Here is a 17,448-nt window from a genome sequence, read left to right as displayed (position 1 = left end):
CGTTCTTCTTTTGTTAGTTTTTGAATTCTTTCCAAATTTTAAAGTTTTGTACCAAAAACAGTTTTTTGTTACAAAATTGTTATTTTTGCAATAAAAAATAATATTTTATCCAAAAATCAGTCAATTACGTTTATATCAAGCACTGTTACTGACTATAAATCTTTAATAACCCACATTTCAAAGTTTCATTATAAAAATTTAATATAGTATAAATATAAATGTGTAAATTAAAAAAAAAAAGTGTTCGGTCGGAGCAGGGATTGAACCCACGACCCTTTGCATGCAAGGCAGACATGCTAACCACTGCTCCACGTGGCAAACAAATGTATGTTTCTGTTAAATAATGTTATGTTTGCATGGGCTTGTGGGCGCTGCAAACTATGCTATATAAATGTAACTTATAACGATAATTATCTACTGGTGACTATAACAGCTACGTAGCCCAGTGGATAGTGTGTGTGTATGGTCCTCGGTTCGATTCTCCGTGCAGGCGAAAGGTAAAATTTAAAAAAATTATAAAAGTGAATAATTTCTTCAACATTATTTGTATTACAGAAAAAGGTGCCAAGAACTAAAATATTTCGTGGAAGTGAAAATTGCGAGTATGTTAGGGTATGCGCACAATCGTCTTTGGGAAAAATTCTTCCAAGCATATAATATTTTTGGGCTCAAAATGCTTCCAAACAAATAATATGTTCACATAAAACAAACATATTAATGTTTCGGCAGTATCCAATAATATATGTGCTTCCTGCAAAATATGTTTGGAACATATGTTAAAGAAGCGATTTTTTTGAGGGTGTAGAGATAAAATTTTTACAAAATCTTCTATAGAAATAAAATTTTGACAATATCTTCCACAAAAATAAAAATTTTAACACAATTTTCTTAGAAATAAAATGTTGACAAAATTTTATATAGAAATTAAATGTTTATAAAATTTTCTATAGAAATAAAATCTTGACAAAACTTTCTACAAAAATAAAAATTTGACAAGATTTTCCAAAAAAATAAAAATTTTAACAAATTTTTCGTTTAAAGAAAAATTGACAAAATTTACTACAAAAATAAAATTTTGACAAAATTTTCTATAAATTTAATTTCTTAAAAAAATTAATTTTCTTGTACGTGTTTGTCAAAGTCCATTGTAAGGAAATTCTCATTTTTTGTAAAAGTTGTTGGTGCAAACAAAAATCGTTAGAACATTTAAAATTGGACACATTTACAATTCAAGGGATATTTATACACCCAAAAAATTTGCGTTAATAGGAGATATCATTCATTCATTCGAAGAAAATAATTTTTTCATACAAACCACAAAAATTTGATCAAAAACTTTAAAATATGTTTTTTTTTATCTGGTAGTTGTGGTAAAATTCTCTTTAAATGGAGATAGATTATTTTTGGCACGAGGGGCAACCGTGGTTTCTGCCCATGTTCTTACTAAAATCATAGGATTTTCTCTGCCAATTTTTTTTGTATTGATCATTGTGTGAAAATAATATATGATTATCGTGAAAATATTTTTTCTGATATGATCACGATAATCATATTTTTTCTACGCATATAAAAAATATACAACCTATATTCCTCATTCGTATTATCTGTCATGTCTAGATCTTACTACCATGTCATTGTTCTTTGTCTATTATGTAGATTATTTTGTCATCATTTCTAATATTTCTTTTCTCCAGCTTCCTTACATCATAGACTAATGATATGATCAAGCCTGGAGCAATATAATTCTCATGTTTTTTTTTTTTTTTTGTTCAAAGAAAAACATAATAAAATAATTTTGCTTAGGTCACATTACCCAAAAGGCCAAAAGCCATATTGACATATGGTTCATTGGCCTTTATTTTTTCCAAGCCAATAAAACCAAAGAAATTGCTAATTAGGAAATTTCAAGAGACATGCAAAAGTTCAGTAACTGGAGGATCTAAAAAAGCCCCTAATAAGAAATTTCATTTATTTTAAAATTACATCATTTACTATAAAATAGAATTGAATATTTATAATTGAAACAAAAAAAATATTACAATAGAAAAAAAAGAAAGTGAAACTTTGGCCATATATGATCATTGAACTAGAAAATCATTTGTTAATATTTCCCATTATTATTTCCTCTAGTTTAACAAAAAAATATATCAAATCAAATTTGCAAACAATATACCATTATTACCAGTTTTCCCTTAATTCGTAGCTGTCACAATAGATGAAAATATTTCGACAAAATAATAACAATCCCACTTGGAGAGTACTTGAAGCGAAAATAATGAAATCATAACTGCATTTATTTTAGAAAACAAATTTAATGAACACCTATGCATTCCAACATCAACATTGTCTGCATATTACCCTGGAAATTTTGTTACCATTAAGGTTCGACGAGTGCTACCCCCAGTCACTCTGAAGTAACAATCACTTGATGACTTAAAAGAAATCGCAAGCACTTCAAAAGTAAGAGTTAGGCATGCGCAATGACTTTTCGTGTGGGGGCTGTATAACGGCGGCTACTGCTGCTGATGATTTTTCTTTCATTTCTTGGGCTAGTGGAGTTTAAAAGACCATCATCCCACCTACCATGATGATTCGCATCAAACTACTGCTATCACTTTTTGATGAAGGTGAGAGCTTGTCTAACATTGATCTGCTATGATGACAAAGAAAAAAAAACACACAAAACTTCATATGCTTACATCTCAGCCCAATGTCTGAATTTCTGTCACATTGTATTGTCATTATCATTTGACGTATGATTGAATTTGAACAATAATTCAAAAAAGTCGTTTTTCTATTATTTTTATATTATGAAAATCTTTTGTCTCCTCTGGGTCTTTTATTTTTATTTAAACAAAATGAAAGCAAAAGTGTCTGTCCCTTTAGTAAGCCGTGATGTTGTCATCACGGACGAGAAAAAAAAAACAAAAAAAAACTTCCAATGACCATGCAAAGATGATTGCTACAAAACAGCTTACAGCAAAAATAAACGTTTAGTGTGAAAACTTTATAAATGAAATTTATATGATCTTTCTTTTATTATTCTGTAAAAAATTTTTTTCAGATAGTGATAATTAAGGCAGCTGATGGGTGACAGAGAAAATTAATTTCTGCAAACATCTTCGCATAAATGACAACGCACATTACACGCTCTTGTAAAAATAAGGCTAAGCATGCAAAAAATTTTGTTGAATTAAAGTTTTAACACAGAAATTTCACTAAAATCTGTCAAATTAAAGTGACAACTGTTTGCTCACAACTCCCGGGCACCTTTGAGTGGAATGTGAGAAAAAGAAAGTAATCTGCTTTGTAAGATTACATGCCACTGCTGGAGGAGATGAATAAACTTTAAATTACCAAAAGAATTTTAATCTCTCAACAAGTTTATATTATTTTATTTTGTATTTAATAAAAATGGAATGTCATGTAAAGTTAATTGATTTTTTAAATATTTTGTTTTATTCAACGAAAGCAAAGTCATTGAACTCAAAGGTAATTTAAATATTTTAATACGTAAAGACGACAAATAAAAAATTGCAAAGAATTCGAATTCGAAAAAAATCAATAAAATTAATCTAACGAAAAAATTTCATAAATACAGTGAAATTATTCATTATCGTTACGAATTTTTCTATTCAATAATGATGAAACAGCTTTTCATGGTCCTAATGAATGTTATGTCAATGCAAAAATTACATTCTCTGAATTTTTCGTAATATTAACAAAATTTTTCATTAAAATTGAATCTACGAAACAATTTTATAAATATAATGAAAATGATCGTTATATTTAAAGAAAAATTTAACATTTAATTTATAGTCTGAAGAAAATTACCACGTTTTTAGAATAACTTTGCCACGTTTATTTCCAGTGACACTTTTGTGTCATTTTTTAGAAAATCTGAACGTTAACGTTGACGGCAAGTGGGACTTCCCCTAAACTATTGGAGATAATCCCTTAAGGATGGGGAAAAAATCTTATTTACAAAAAATATTTATTTCCATAGAAAATTTTATTTCTTGTTGTTGTTTTTGATTTCAGCTTAAAACCATGCATTGACTAAACTACAAGTGTAGCTTAACCAATAGAGGAAAATAATGTTTGTCTAATTTATTTGGGCAAAGCCCTATAGACTGCAAGATGGTTGGTTGGACGCAAGTTTCGGAATTACCACATTCCTCATCAGCATCTTCTACTTGCAGCAAAACTATCAACCAATTATCAGAATAAATTCAGGCAGTTCACTAAACCCAAAAGTGAACCACACATGAACCTTCCGAAAAAAGGGTTTATACGATAAACAAAAAAACGATAAATAAAACGATAAACAAAAACAAATTAAAAACAACAACAATGATTAAAGAAAAAAACAACAATACAAATAACAAAACGAATGAAAAAAATTATTTCCATAGAAAATTTTGTCAAAATTTTATTTCTAAAGAAAAATTTGTAAAAAAATTATTTCTATAGAAAATTGTGTCAAAATTATATATCTATAACAAATTTTGTCAAAATTTTATATCTATAGAAAATTGTGTCAAAATTATATATCTATAAAAAATTTTGTAAAAATTTTATTTTCATAGAAAATTTTGTCAAAATTTTATTTCCATAGAAAATTTTGTCAAAATTTTATTTCCATAGAAAATTTTGTCAAAATTTTATTTCCATAGAAAATTTTGTCAAAATTTTATTTCCATAGAAAATTCTGTCAAAATTTTATTTCCATAGAAAATTTTGTAAAAGTTTTATTTCTATACAAAAAACTATGTGAAAATTTTATTTCTATAGAAAATTGTGTTAAAATTTTATTTCTACAAAAAATTTGTGAAGTACCTCTTATGCGCTTTACTGACTATCAGTTATTTCGGACGGAATTTCGGTGTTTGTAAAGAATCTTACAATGTGTCGGATCGATACGACTTGTCGGCGATGACTAAATAATCGGTAAATGTGTTATCGATCCCATAAACATGCAGCTTATAATTTGCACAATATATGTGATATGTTCGACAAGAGCACTGTCGTCCGGAATAACTGACAGTCTGTCAAGCGCATTAGATGGAGAGGAATGTTTTGCAAAATCTACCAAAAACTCAAGGATTCCACCAATCTACCAAATAGTAAAAAGTCTACCAGTTTTGGTAGAATTCTACGAAATGTGGCAACCGTGATTCCATATCCTCAGTAAATTGGAAATATGCACTGCAAATGTGCACATATGCACTGTGTCGGCTAAACAGAAAAACTCCTTAAAGTAGGCGTAGGGATTTCTTATAGCTGGCAATTAATAACGACCTACCGATGGGACCCCAACCTCTATGAGCTAGCAAAGAGAGGCCATTATATCAGGTAATCCGCGTAGAGTATTGTTCCAACTTCCAAATGTTGTGACACAAAGCATGCAGGCTTGGGCGCCATGTCTCTGACGCTTGAAAGGTTTCCTGGTTCAAAACATTAACATAAAGACGGTGGTTAGTTTTGAAGGCAATTAAAGGAAAATGAGCCCCATAAAATCCCAAGTGGCACAGAGTCCCAAATGAGAGGTGACGTCCTTGAAAATGACACCAAAAACCCAAATGACAATGAGCCCTAAATGTGGAGCGGAGATGTGAAAAAAGTCCCCAGGAAGAGGAGTCCCAAAAAACTCCAAGTGCCACAGAGTCCGAAATGTGGGGCGATGTCCATGAAAATGAGACCAAAAATCCAAATGACAATGGGATCCAACAATATGTAACAAAAGCATTAAAATCGACTCCAAAACTATATTGGTAACCATTTGAAATGTTGATTTAATACCAATGGAATGATTGGATTCATTGGCCAAGCACGAAGGAAACCAATCTGATTTAATACACTGCTATACGGAACAATAAAAGGATATACGACAATGGGTCCCAGGAAAATAAACCCCAAACACATTGGCCACACATGTGGGGCAACGCTTTATAAGTAATATGAGCCCCAACAAAATATAACCGTGGCATAGAAATGGACCCCAAAATAAAATTAACGATCGTTTTCACTTTTGATTTAAAAGACCGTTTGAAAATGAACCTTAACTGATGGAAAAAAATATGAAGTTTTACGAAAAGTTAAATATGTGTTACTCAGTATGAATCTTTTTGGAATCGCGCTAATTAACTGTGGACTCTGTCCATAGGAAAAAATCTTAAACCACGGTCGAAGGCGAAAATAGGCCCACTTGTAAACGAAATACAATTCCAAAGCTAAATGAGGGTTTATTTTCAATATTGGGGTTTATTTTCATAATGCCAAGGGGCTCCAAACAAAAATGTATTTACTTCCCAAAATAATAAAAAAATTGGTGTTGTAGTTTTCCATAAATTTCAAATCCCGGAAAGCCCAAATAGGACCCACTCGAGACTAACAATTGCAATAAGGACATTTGGGTTAATTTTTCTTTGCAATATTGGGGTGCATTTTCATAATTTCAGGTCCCCAAAAATATAATGAAGCTATTCTCCAAAAACACGTCAACAAATGGTTTTGTTGTTAAACATATCATTTTTGGGGACCTACCTCATTTGGGTTTTGGGTCTATTGTTTATGGGGCCCATATTCACACAACCCTTTAATGGTAATCACTGAAGTTTGATCTTCCGGGCGCAAACTAAGAGTCCATGCAAGGTTACCTGTAAACCCATCTCTACCAGAATCTATATTCAGTAGACTGAGAAAATGTAACGGAGAACTTCCATTTCTTGAGTAGAAGATTGATCCGTTGAATGAGATGTCTATGAGTACACCAATATGGAATGCGGTGTTTAGTCTAAGTTCTCAGTAACACCTATTAATTTATATCTTTTATTAAGGTATCATATAGTCGGGTTCACACGACCTTTTCTATCTTGTTTTTATGACCAAATGAGCTATCAGTCCTTAGAAGCGGGTTATTAATAAACCATTTTCCAAATATGAGCTAAACTTTCCAGAATTAGGGAATTTACATGAATTTGAATTTTGTTTCTATTCGAATATCGTCATGAATCATGTGAAAATAATTTTAAACATCCAACCTCTGGTAAGGGGTAAAATTGCCCACATATAGCCTATTTTCTATTGTATTTTGATAGCAGAAAAAAATAAATAATTTATAGTCTGCCACTCTGTTATCGATAGAGATTGCAAAAAGAAAAAAAAAACACATCCAAAAGACTAGATAAGATATTGCTATGCTAGTCCTTTCTATACCCCTGCACTTATATAGATTTTTTTTCTATATATCACCATAAATAAAATTTTAACATATGACTAAAATAAAAACCAACAACAGAAGATAACAAACAATTTATCAAAAAAAAAAAAAAAAACACAACAACAATTAATTGAAAATGTAAATGTTAGGCATTTCCAATAATGCCAAGTAAATCGCTACAGGTGAAAAATAAACCAAGACAACGATCAATTTATGGTTTTAGGGGACAGCATAAAGTTAAAACAAAAAATTATGGTTTGGTCAATGGAAGTGCATTAATTTGAAAACCTTGACTTTGTACTAAGGAACATAGTCTAAATTCCGGTAAATATAAATAATAAAATCACCTGGGGAATACTTGAAGAATTTCAAAAAAAATTTATTATGAAAGGAAAAGTTCATTTCGAAGCAGAGAATTTTTTGAGCTAAAAATTAAGTCCAGCAATATTATTCTGTATGAAAGAAGTTCACCACCGATGTTTTAGTGTTAGAAAAAGCTTCGCAATATTAACGAAATTTGTAATTGAAATTGATCCAATGAAACAATTTCCTATTTTGTTACGATTTTTCTATTAACTAATGAAACATTTCATATTATTAATGAACATTTTCATTGTATCAATGAAAAGGTTTCGTTATGCCTTTAATGGAAAAAGGACATAGCTCAAAGTAAGATTCCTAAACCATTTCTCAGTAACACATATTTAATTTTTTCTTAAAACTTTATATTTTCCCATCACTTAAAGTTCATTTTTACGCTGTTCTTTAATTCAATAGTGAAAATGATCCCGAATTTTATTTTGGGGTCGATTTTCATGCACCAGTTACATTCAGTAATGGGGCTCGTAATCATTATGAAGCGTAGCCCCATATTTGTGGTCGTGCTTGATTTGGGTTTGGGGCTTATTTTCCTGGGCCCATTTTCATACTGCTTCTTCTATATTCCACTTCAGCGCCATCTACTGACAAATGGTTTGTTATCAGTCTTTATAATACCAACAAATTTACACATAATAAAAAAAATCATATCCTCAAAAATAAAATATATTTTTTAGAGACTACACATTTCTTTATAATTTTGATTATTTAATAGACAAAAAAGTAAAAAAATTATTATACGATATAAATTCTATTTTATATATTTTTTTTTCAAAAACCTTTCTTAGTTTTCTTACATATATACCCACACATATTTTTTACAGAAAATTATTATTGGCTATAAAGTAATATTTTCTTATCAATAATGGTTGACAATAAAAATGATGGTGATGTGGCTGACAGCAACACCGCCTCATTAAAAGTTCCATAAATTAAAGTGAAGAGCGTCATCTGTGAATTTCTCAGACAAATATAACAGAAAAATCATTATTAGCTTTGTTTTTTTTTTCTATGTTATCTATCGGTAACTAGGCAAAGAGTCCCACCTACAACAATCGAAATACGAACAAATATACATGCCATTAATTAATAATTTTCGCAATTTGTTTGTTACCATTTTTCCTTACTTGTTGACGTTAGGTGCAGAGGTATATTTGAAAGTCCGGGTTTTTTTTATAATTATCACAAAGAGATAAGAAATTATTGGTATGGAAAAAGAACAACAAGTGCAGAAGCGACAAAAAAATTAAAACACAATATTTTAATTGAAATGATTGTGATGCGAAGGTCTATTATTGATTAAAGTTTTGCATAGGTTTATTTAAAGACTATTTTCTGTTTTGGGGGAAAATGACTCAATTCTAATTTACGTCAATGGGAGAAGCACAAAACTACTTTTAAAGTCCCAGGGAAAAAGGTTAATAAATATTTTATAGACAATTTGTTATAATTTTCTTTGTCGGTATCTAAAAATTTATAAAAATATGTCGCTATCTAAAAATTTTTAAACTTTTTTTGTGGTATTATTATAGGAAAGAAAGAAGATCTTTTATAAAATTCGTTTTAAAAAAATTTTAACGAAATTTTTCTCCCAGAGAAAACTATATAGAATTTTCCGTTAGAGAAAATTTTGTACACATGTTTTCCAAGGACAGAATTTGATAGAATATCTTTTATTTGGGAAAGTCTCATAAAAAAACTTCTCATCATAAAAAAATTTATAGAAATTTTGAATTGGAAATCATAAAAAATTTCATATAACATTTTATAGAAATTTTGTTTTTTAGGAAAAAATTATGGATTTTTTTTCTCCCAGAAAAACCTCTATAAAACTCTTCGTTAGAGAAAATTTTGTACACATTTTTTCCAAGGACAAAATTTGATAGAAAATCTTTCATTAGAGAAAATTTCATAGAAAATTTTATAGAAATTTTGTTTTTTTAGGAAAAACAAGTATATACGGTTGTAAGTTCGGCCAGGCCGAGTCTTATGTATCCTCCACCATGAAGTGCGTAGAAACTTCTACGAAAGACTGTCATCCACAATCGAATTACTTGGGTCGTGGTATCTTAAAACTTCTTAACATCGTTTTCTAAATTGTGAGTTAGTCCATACGTGGTATATATTAGACAAACAAGTTATGTATAGGTAAGTCCATGGCTGAACAAGAAGGTTAAATCATGGGTCCATATGATTACAATTTTTTTATTTCGACAAAATTTTAAGATGTCAAAATCATATGTTTATGGTGATTGCAGCTCTCAAAATGACACTGCATAGCAAATGTATCTCAAACAAACTCGCGCATTCATAGCTGGAGAATTGTTCAAAGATGACTTGAGTATCTTGATAACATATTCCAGACCCAAAATACCACGCACATAAGTTTAAACTGCATGATAAACTGCTTTTGTTAATAGATGGCGAAGATCCATTTGACTGACTTCCATTCTTAACTTTTGTGGGTATAATAGTCTTATTTGTCTCATATCGGCGTTCCTCGGATGAATTATCCACTTTCGATGTGTTGCACTCATAGGTGACACAATTAAATTTGAACCTTTATTTTTCTCTGGATTTTAATTATTTTTTCAGGACAATTGAAAGAATAAATAATTGCCACTTTTACCAATGCCATACGATTCTTTTATCAGCTGATTTTGACTTCTTAAAATTGTAAACAACATATTGAAATTTGTTGTTATTGTTATCGTGATTCAACCTCCTTATTCAGCCATGGGTAAGTCTACAAATAATTACGAATCGACATGGACTTTTGCACGGTACGTAGAGAGCCAGAATTGAAATATGGGAGTCGCTTATATGGGGGCTATTTACAATTATGAACTTGATATGGACCAATTTTTGTGTGATTGGGGATCGATTTATCTGAGGGCTATAGATAACTTTAGACCAATATGGACCTAGTTTGACATTGTTGTTAACGGCCATATACTAGCACAATGTACCAAATTTCAACTGACTCGGATGAAATTTGCTCCTTTAAGAGGCTCCCAAACCAAATCTCGGGATCGGTTTATATGGGGGCTATATATGCACAGAAAAAAATTTCACGAAAAATTTTCCAATTTAAATTTTAATAGAATTTTAAAAAAATATTCAATGAAAACTTTAATTAAATCAACAAATTTTTTAATTGAAACAAAAATCAATCACAAAAATTAATAGTATCAATTAATTTTTTAATTGGATCAATTAATTTTTTAATTGACATTCAATTAATTTTTAATTGATACTATCATTTCTGTGATTGAAGACATTTCAATTAAAAAATTAATTTGATCAATTAATTTCGTGATTGAATCAGAAAAAAAATTTGTTTGTGTGTGATTATGGACTGATATGAACCAATTCCTGCATGGTTGGTGGATACCATATACAAACATCACGTACCAAATTTCAACTGAATCGGATGAATTTTGCTCTTCCAAGGGACTCCGGAGGTCAAATCTGGGGATCGGTTTATATGGGGGCTATATATAATTATGGACTGATATGGACCACTTTTGGCATGGTTGTTAAATATCATATACTACCACCACGTACCAAATTTCAACCAGATCGGATGAATTTTACTCTTCCAAGGGGCTCCGGAGGTCAAATCTGGGGATAGGTTTATATGGGGCTTATATATAATTATTGACCGATTTTGACCAATTTTGCACGGGTGTTTGATGCCTTATATTAACACCACGTACCAAATTTCAATTGAATCAGATCAATTTTGGTCTTCCAAGAGGCTACGGAGGTCAAATCTGGTGATATGGTTTATATGGGAGTTATATATAATTATTGACCGATGTGAAAAAATTTTTTCATGGTTGTTAGAGACCATATACTAACACCATGTACCAAATTTTAGCCGGATCGGATGAAATTTGCTTCTCTTAGAGACTCCGCAAGCCAAATCTGGGGATCGGTTTATATAGGGGCTATATAATTATGGACCGGTGTAGACCACTTTTTGCATGGTTGTTAGAGACCATATAGTAACACCATGTGCCAAATTTTAGCCGGATCGGATGAAATTTGCTTCTCTTAGAGGCATCGTAAGCCAAATTTGGGGGTCCGTTTATATGGGGGCTATACGTAAAAGTGGACCGATATGGCCCATTTGCAATACCGTCCGACCTTGTTTCGTTCGGAAGTTAGCGTGATTTCAACAGACGGACGGTCGGAAGGACGGACATGCTCAGATCGACTCAGAATTTCACCACGACCCAGAATATATATACTTTATGGGGTCTTAGAGCAATATTTCGATGTGTTACAAACGGAATGACAAAGTTAATATGCCCCCCATCCTATGGTGTAGGGTATAAAAATGAAAAAATCATAAAAATTATATAAATATAATATAAAATTTTTCGTTAGAGAAAACTTTGTACACATTTTTTCTAAGGACAGAATTTGATAGAAAATCTTTCATTAGGGAAAATTTCATAAAAAAAAATTGATAGAAAATTTTAAAGAAATGTTGTGTTTTTAGGAAAAAGAATCATAAAAAAATGAAAAAAATCATAAAAATTATATAAATATAATATAAAATTTTTCGTTAGAGAAAACTTTGTACACATTTTTTCTAAGGACAGAATTTGATAGAAAATCTTTCATAGAGAAAATTTCATAAAAAATTTTGATAGAAAATTTTATAGAAATTTTGTTTTTTAGGAAAAAAAAAATCATAGAAAAATGAAAAAAAAAATTATATAAATATAATAGAAAATTTTTCGTTAGAGAAAACTTTGTACACATTTTTTCTAAGGACAGAATTTGATAGAAAATCTTTCATAGAGAAAATTTCATAAAAAATTTTGATAGAAAATTTTATAGAAATTTTGTTTTTTTAGGAAAAAAAAATCATAAAAAAATGAAAAAAATCATAAAAATTATATAAATATAATAGAAAATTTTTCGTTAGAGAAAACTTTGTACACATTTTTTCTAAGGACAGAATTTGATAGAAAATCTTTCATAGAGAAAATTTCATAAAAAATTTTGATAGAAAATTTTATAGAAATTTTGTTTTTTTAGGAAAAAAATCATAAAAAAATTAAGAAAAAAATCATAAAAAATTATATAGAATTTTATTGTTGTTGTATTGCTTTTATTTTACAGTCTTTGTGTATTAAGTGTTCTTTAGAAAAAAATCACGGACATTTTTTCTTTAGAGAAAACTTAATGGAAGTTTCTGCTTTTTTCCTTACAGAAAAAATTTTGGATATGTTTTCATTAGAGAAATTTTTGATGGAAAATTTTTCGTTAGACACAATTTTATAAATTTTTTCCTTTGAAGAAGAATTCATTCACATTTTTCTGTAAGAAATTTTCTATAAGGACATTGTTTAAAGAACATTTTATGGAAATGTGTCCTTTAGAGAACTTTTGAAGGCAAGTTTTTCATGGAAATTTTTTATTTACAGAAAATTTTCATAAAATATGTTTCTTTAAAGAAAATTGTATAGAAACTTAATCGTAAATATTTCCTTAGAGATTAATTTGGGGACATGTGTTTATTATAGAAAATTTCATGGAAATCCTTTTCCTTAAAAAAAAATGTCATGGACATTTTTGCTTTACATAAAAATTAATAGAAATTTGTTCCTTAGAGAAAATAAAAATTTCTTACTAAGTGAAAAATTTATTGAAATTTCTTATGTAGGGAACATTTTACCAAAATTTTCCTTATAATATTTTATATAAAATTTTCTTGGTTTTTTTTTTTTTTTTTTTTTTGAGAAATTATTGTTTTAATAAAACACATTTCTATCAATAAGGAAATTTTTTCAAACAAAAAATATACATATATAGTTTTATAAAATTATTAGGTGAGAAACCCCTATTCCTCCAAATATTTGTGAAGTTATTATTGAATATTTCAATTACACTGCATGTGATTATGAAATAGGCCCTTGAAGCATGTTACTTTAACATCAATAACTGCATTATCTGTTCAATTTTTTTCATTAGACCTTAGATCCCAAAAATAAATAAATTATCAAATATATGAAAGATTTGTAATCATCTCATATTTCTAAAAACAGCCTGGGGAAATACTGGAAGCCATCATGCCTACACACCATGACTCCAAACGTATCTAAGTCGTCATAGTTTAATCCCCAAAAATATGATTGCACTGATAACCATAACTAACTTTTAGTACAAATATGTTCATCTTTCTTTCTCCATATGGTTGGGTTTTATTTTTGTAATTTTCAATATTTTATCTAAAGAAAAAAGGTGTTAATTTTCTTGTATTTCTTTTTCGAATTCATTCGTCTTTTTAGAGAACTTTGACAGGTTTTCCGATTGTTTGTTGGGCAACGGTATATGCCTTGGGTTTTGGTTTTCATTTTTGAAAATTTAACACCTTTAACGAACATTTCTGGTAATTATCACACCTTTAATGATGGTGCGCACGTGCTAAGGCTCATTAGTAACACTGGAGGGATAATGTTAATGGTTGCATTAAAACCCAAAAAAACACTGCAGGGGGTAAACACCCACAAAGTCAAAATTTTTAGTGAAAACATTGGAAAACAAAATTTTAAAAAATTTTAAATGTCTAAAAACAAAAATTCTCATTACGAACGATAAGTTGTGTGATTGTCATTCTTTTAATTTAAGCCGATCGATTTTGTCGGGCATATTTTAAAGAAATATTTGAGTTCGAGGAGGAAAAAAGAGTATGAGAAAATTCAATGCTGTGTTTCGTACACAGAAAAAATTTAAATATTTACTAAAACAACTTTCCATCTATCCATGGTTCAAATGATAAAGATCCCCAGTTTTTATGTATATCGTAGACAGAATAAAATTTAAAAATGTTCTCAAACAACTGTCCGTCCATCTGACTTCATACAAAAACACTATTTCTGGAGATCTTCATTTGCAAGGCATAGAAAAGATTTTCAGTATATGATTTTTTTTTTTTTTAAATGAAAAAAGATCAATTTTATATATGTTATAATTTTCTATATGTTTTTGTTAATAAAGAAAGTATAAATTGTCTATATATTATAACACGAGAAAATCATGTAATTTCCCATCACCCTTCTCTAATCCATGGCATGGAGAAAATTTTTTTTTCTACATTTTCTTTTAATTGTCCAAATTACAGTAAAAAAAAATCCACTTCAAATGCTGGTATTCTCTTTTGGCAATTGTATGAGAAATGTATGACATAAGACCAATTTGCTGAGTTGTAAACAATCTGTAGTGTCCAACAGATTACTGACTCTGCTATATTATGCTTTTCAAAATAAATTCGAACACCATAGTGAGATACAGAAAGAAATATTTCTGTAATTACACATAATTGCTAATTAAAGGAAACACTTGATTAAAATGATTAACATAGCTAAGTAAATTCATATGTTACATTTTTTGCCGTAGTCATAGAGGAAAAATTAAAAACATTGTGTGATTGTTACACTATTATGCTTATAAGCTATATTTTATGAGATTTATTTTCAGCCCCCTCTAATCCCCTTTTTATATAAAACAATAAAAAGGGGATTATAACACTATAGTGACCATATAGACAAACATTATTGTCAAAGCAGATCTATTATGGGCCCAGAAAAAAAATCATATATCAACGTTTCGTCAATTGTCATTTACACATTTACTTTAGCTTATTTTCAAAAGTAAAAAGGGTCGATGAAGCTTCATTGTTAACTTTGATATATTTTTGTGAGTGTCCTCTATATTCCCTTCTCGGATAAGAAACTAAAATTCCTAATTCTACTGCCTCAAATTTGAGAATAATTGTGGTTACCCTTATATTAAAATTAATCATACGTACCCCTGGCCTCATAGGAAAATTAAGTTTTGAAAAGGAAGAAGTCATGCTAGAGCTTAACTATCAATGAGAGATTAACTAATCTAAGTGTCATCTACATTTTATTCTTTGATTGGAAAAGCCAACAGTTACAATTTTTTCTTCAAATCTAGAAATATGTAAAGGTATCTTTAAATTGAAAATACTCATACTCAATTAGAAAGTCTTTTGTATGTATGTTCAGGCCTTAAATAGTATAACTACTTAAGCCCTGGGCAATAGATGCAATACCACATTAAGAACATATGCATGTATGCGGAAATGTTATAAGAACGAAGATTCATTGAAATTTCTTCTATTACTTTATATGGGAATATTTGAAAATCTTTTACTAACTAATAGAAGAAATTTAAATGGGGAACAATTTTTATATAAAACAATAAAAAGGGGATTATAACACTATAGTGACAATATAGACAAACATTATTATCAAAGCAGATCTATTTATGGGACCAGAAAAAAAAATCATGTGTCACCGTTTCGTCAATTGTCATTTACTCATTTACTTTAGCCTATTTTCAAAAGGAAAAAGGGTCGATGGAGCTTTATTGTTAACTTTGATATATTTTTTTGAGTGTCCTCTATATTATCTTCTCAGATGAGAAATTAAAATTCCTAATTCTACTGCCCCAAATTTGAGAATAATTGTTGTTACCCTTATATTAAAATTAATCATACGTACCCCTGGCCTCATAGAAAAATTAAGTTTTGAAAAGGAAGAAGTCATGCTAGAGCTTAACTATCAATGAGAGATGAACTAATCTAAGTGTCATCTACATTTTATTCTTTGATGAGAAAAGTCTACAGTTAAAATTTTTTCTTCAAATCTAGAAATATGTAAAAGTATCTTTAAATTCAAAATACTCATACGCTCCTTTAAACCCCTGTTAAGAGTATGTTTCAAAATTTTAGATTTTCACATTCATAAAGGAATATCTCTGGTGCAAGGGTTAGTATTCCAGCCTTGCTTACAAAGGATCTTGGATTTAATCCCCTATTCGGTCAGATGACCAAAAATCATTACTCCGAAATGTCACCTCCATATCCCTACCATTTCATATCACATTCTAGTCAATACATTTATTACATATCACCCATAGTTAGTCCATTTGTGTTTATCCTCTCTGGTGAATGAAAGGGAAATTTCTTGTCTGAGTTTAGTTTCATTGGATATCTTGCAATCATAGTTTTTTTTTTGCATATACTTGGACTGCATAATAACTACCGGCTATTGATGACCGAAAATTTGCTTGGCAATTTGTTTTTATTTTCTATGAAGTTGGCAAGAAATGTGGACACACAATATTAACCGGTTCTAGTGGTCAATAACTAGCCAAACTAGCCTAGACAATAGAGCGGCATTTAAACCCCCTTGTACAAGAGTGTGCACATGCGCATTTAGCTTTAGTACAAAATTAAATTACATTCCAAGACTCCATACACATCTGGGAAAATGAGACATGTGCTTACTTTACCACTTACATTCGAAGGTGGAGAGGTGGTGTAATGTCTCCTCAATTATAACCAGTTGTTGTAAACAAAAAAAAACGGCTAGAGATTTTTAAACAAAAAAAAAGAAAAAGTCCGGAGAAATTTTTCATTGCTAAGAAATTTTAAAAGCTGTCTCACTGACTGACAACACATGATCTGTCTTTACTGAAGATGCTAATACCAAAAGCTAAGTGCTTTCCATGAGCCATACTGGAAATGGTAAATAGAGAATGCCTATGGTAAATATTTGGAAATAGTAACAATGCTTGCTTGGATTTGAACAAACAAAATAGGGAAATGAATCTTCAATGATTTTAATTAGTAACCTCACGTTACTGAAGTTAATGTTTTGGGAAAACTAAGGCTTACGATTTGGGTGATTTTTTTTTTTTTTTGAGGAAATCGTTTGGGTCACGATTGCTGAAAGAAAATGTTTAAAATTATTTGGAAGTTACAAAAAGGTAAATAAATAAATTTTGCAACCTCAACTATT

The 17,448-nt window shown here is 29.7% G+C and overlaps 1 protein-coding gene across 1 annotated transcript in view; it reads right to left on the bottom strand.

Moving 5' to 3' along the window:
• Positions 1 to 17,448, bottom strand: part of mdu (mitotic spindle positioning protein meduse) — a 93,540-nt gene that overhangs the window by 48,383 nt on the left and 27,709 nt on the right. The gene's annotated exons all lie outside the window — the stretch shown is intronic.

The sequence above is a fragment of the Haematobia irritans genome, chromosome 3 (assembly GCF_050003625.1).
Source record: "Haematobia irritans isolate KBUSLIRL chromosome 3, ASM5000362v1, whole genome shotgun sequence".
Taxonomy (NCBI): Eukaryota; Metazoa; Arthropoda; class Insecta; order Diptera; family Muscidae; genus Haematobia; species Haematobia irritans.
This window is presented reverse-complemented; position numbering and strand designations above follow the sequence as displayed.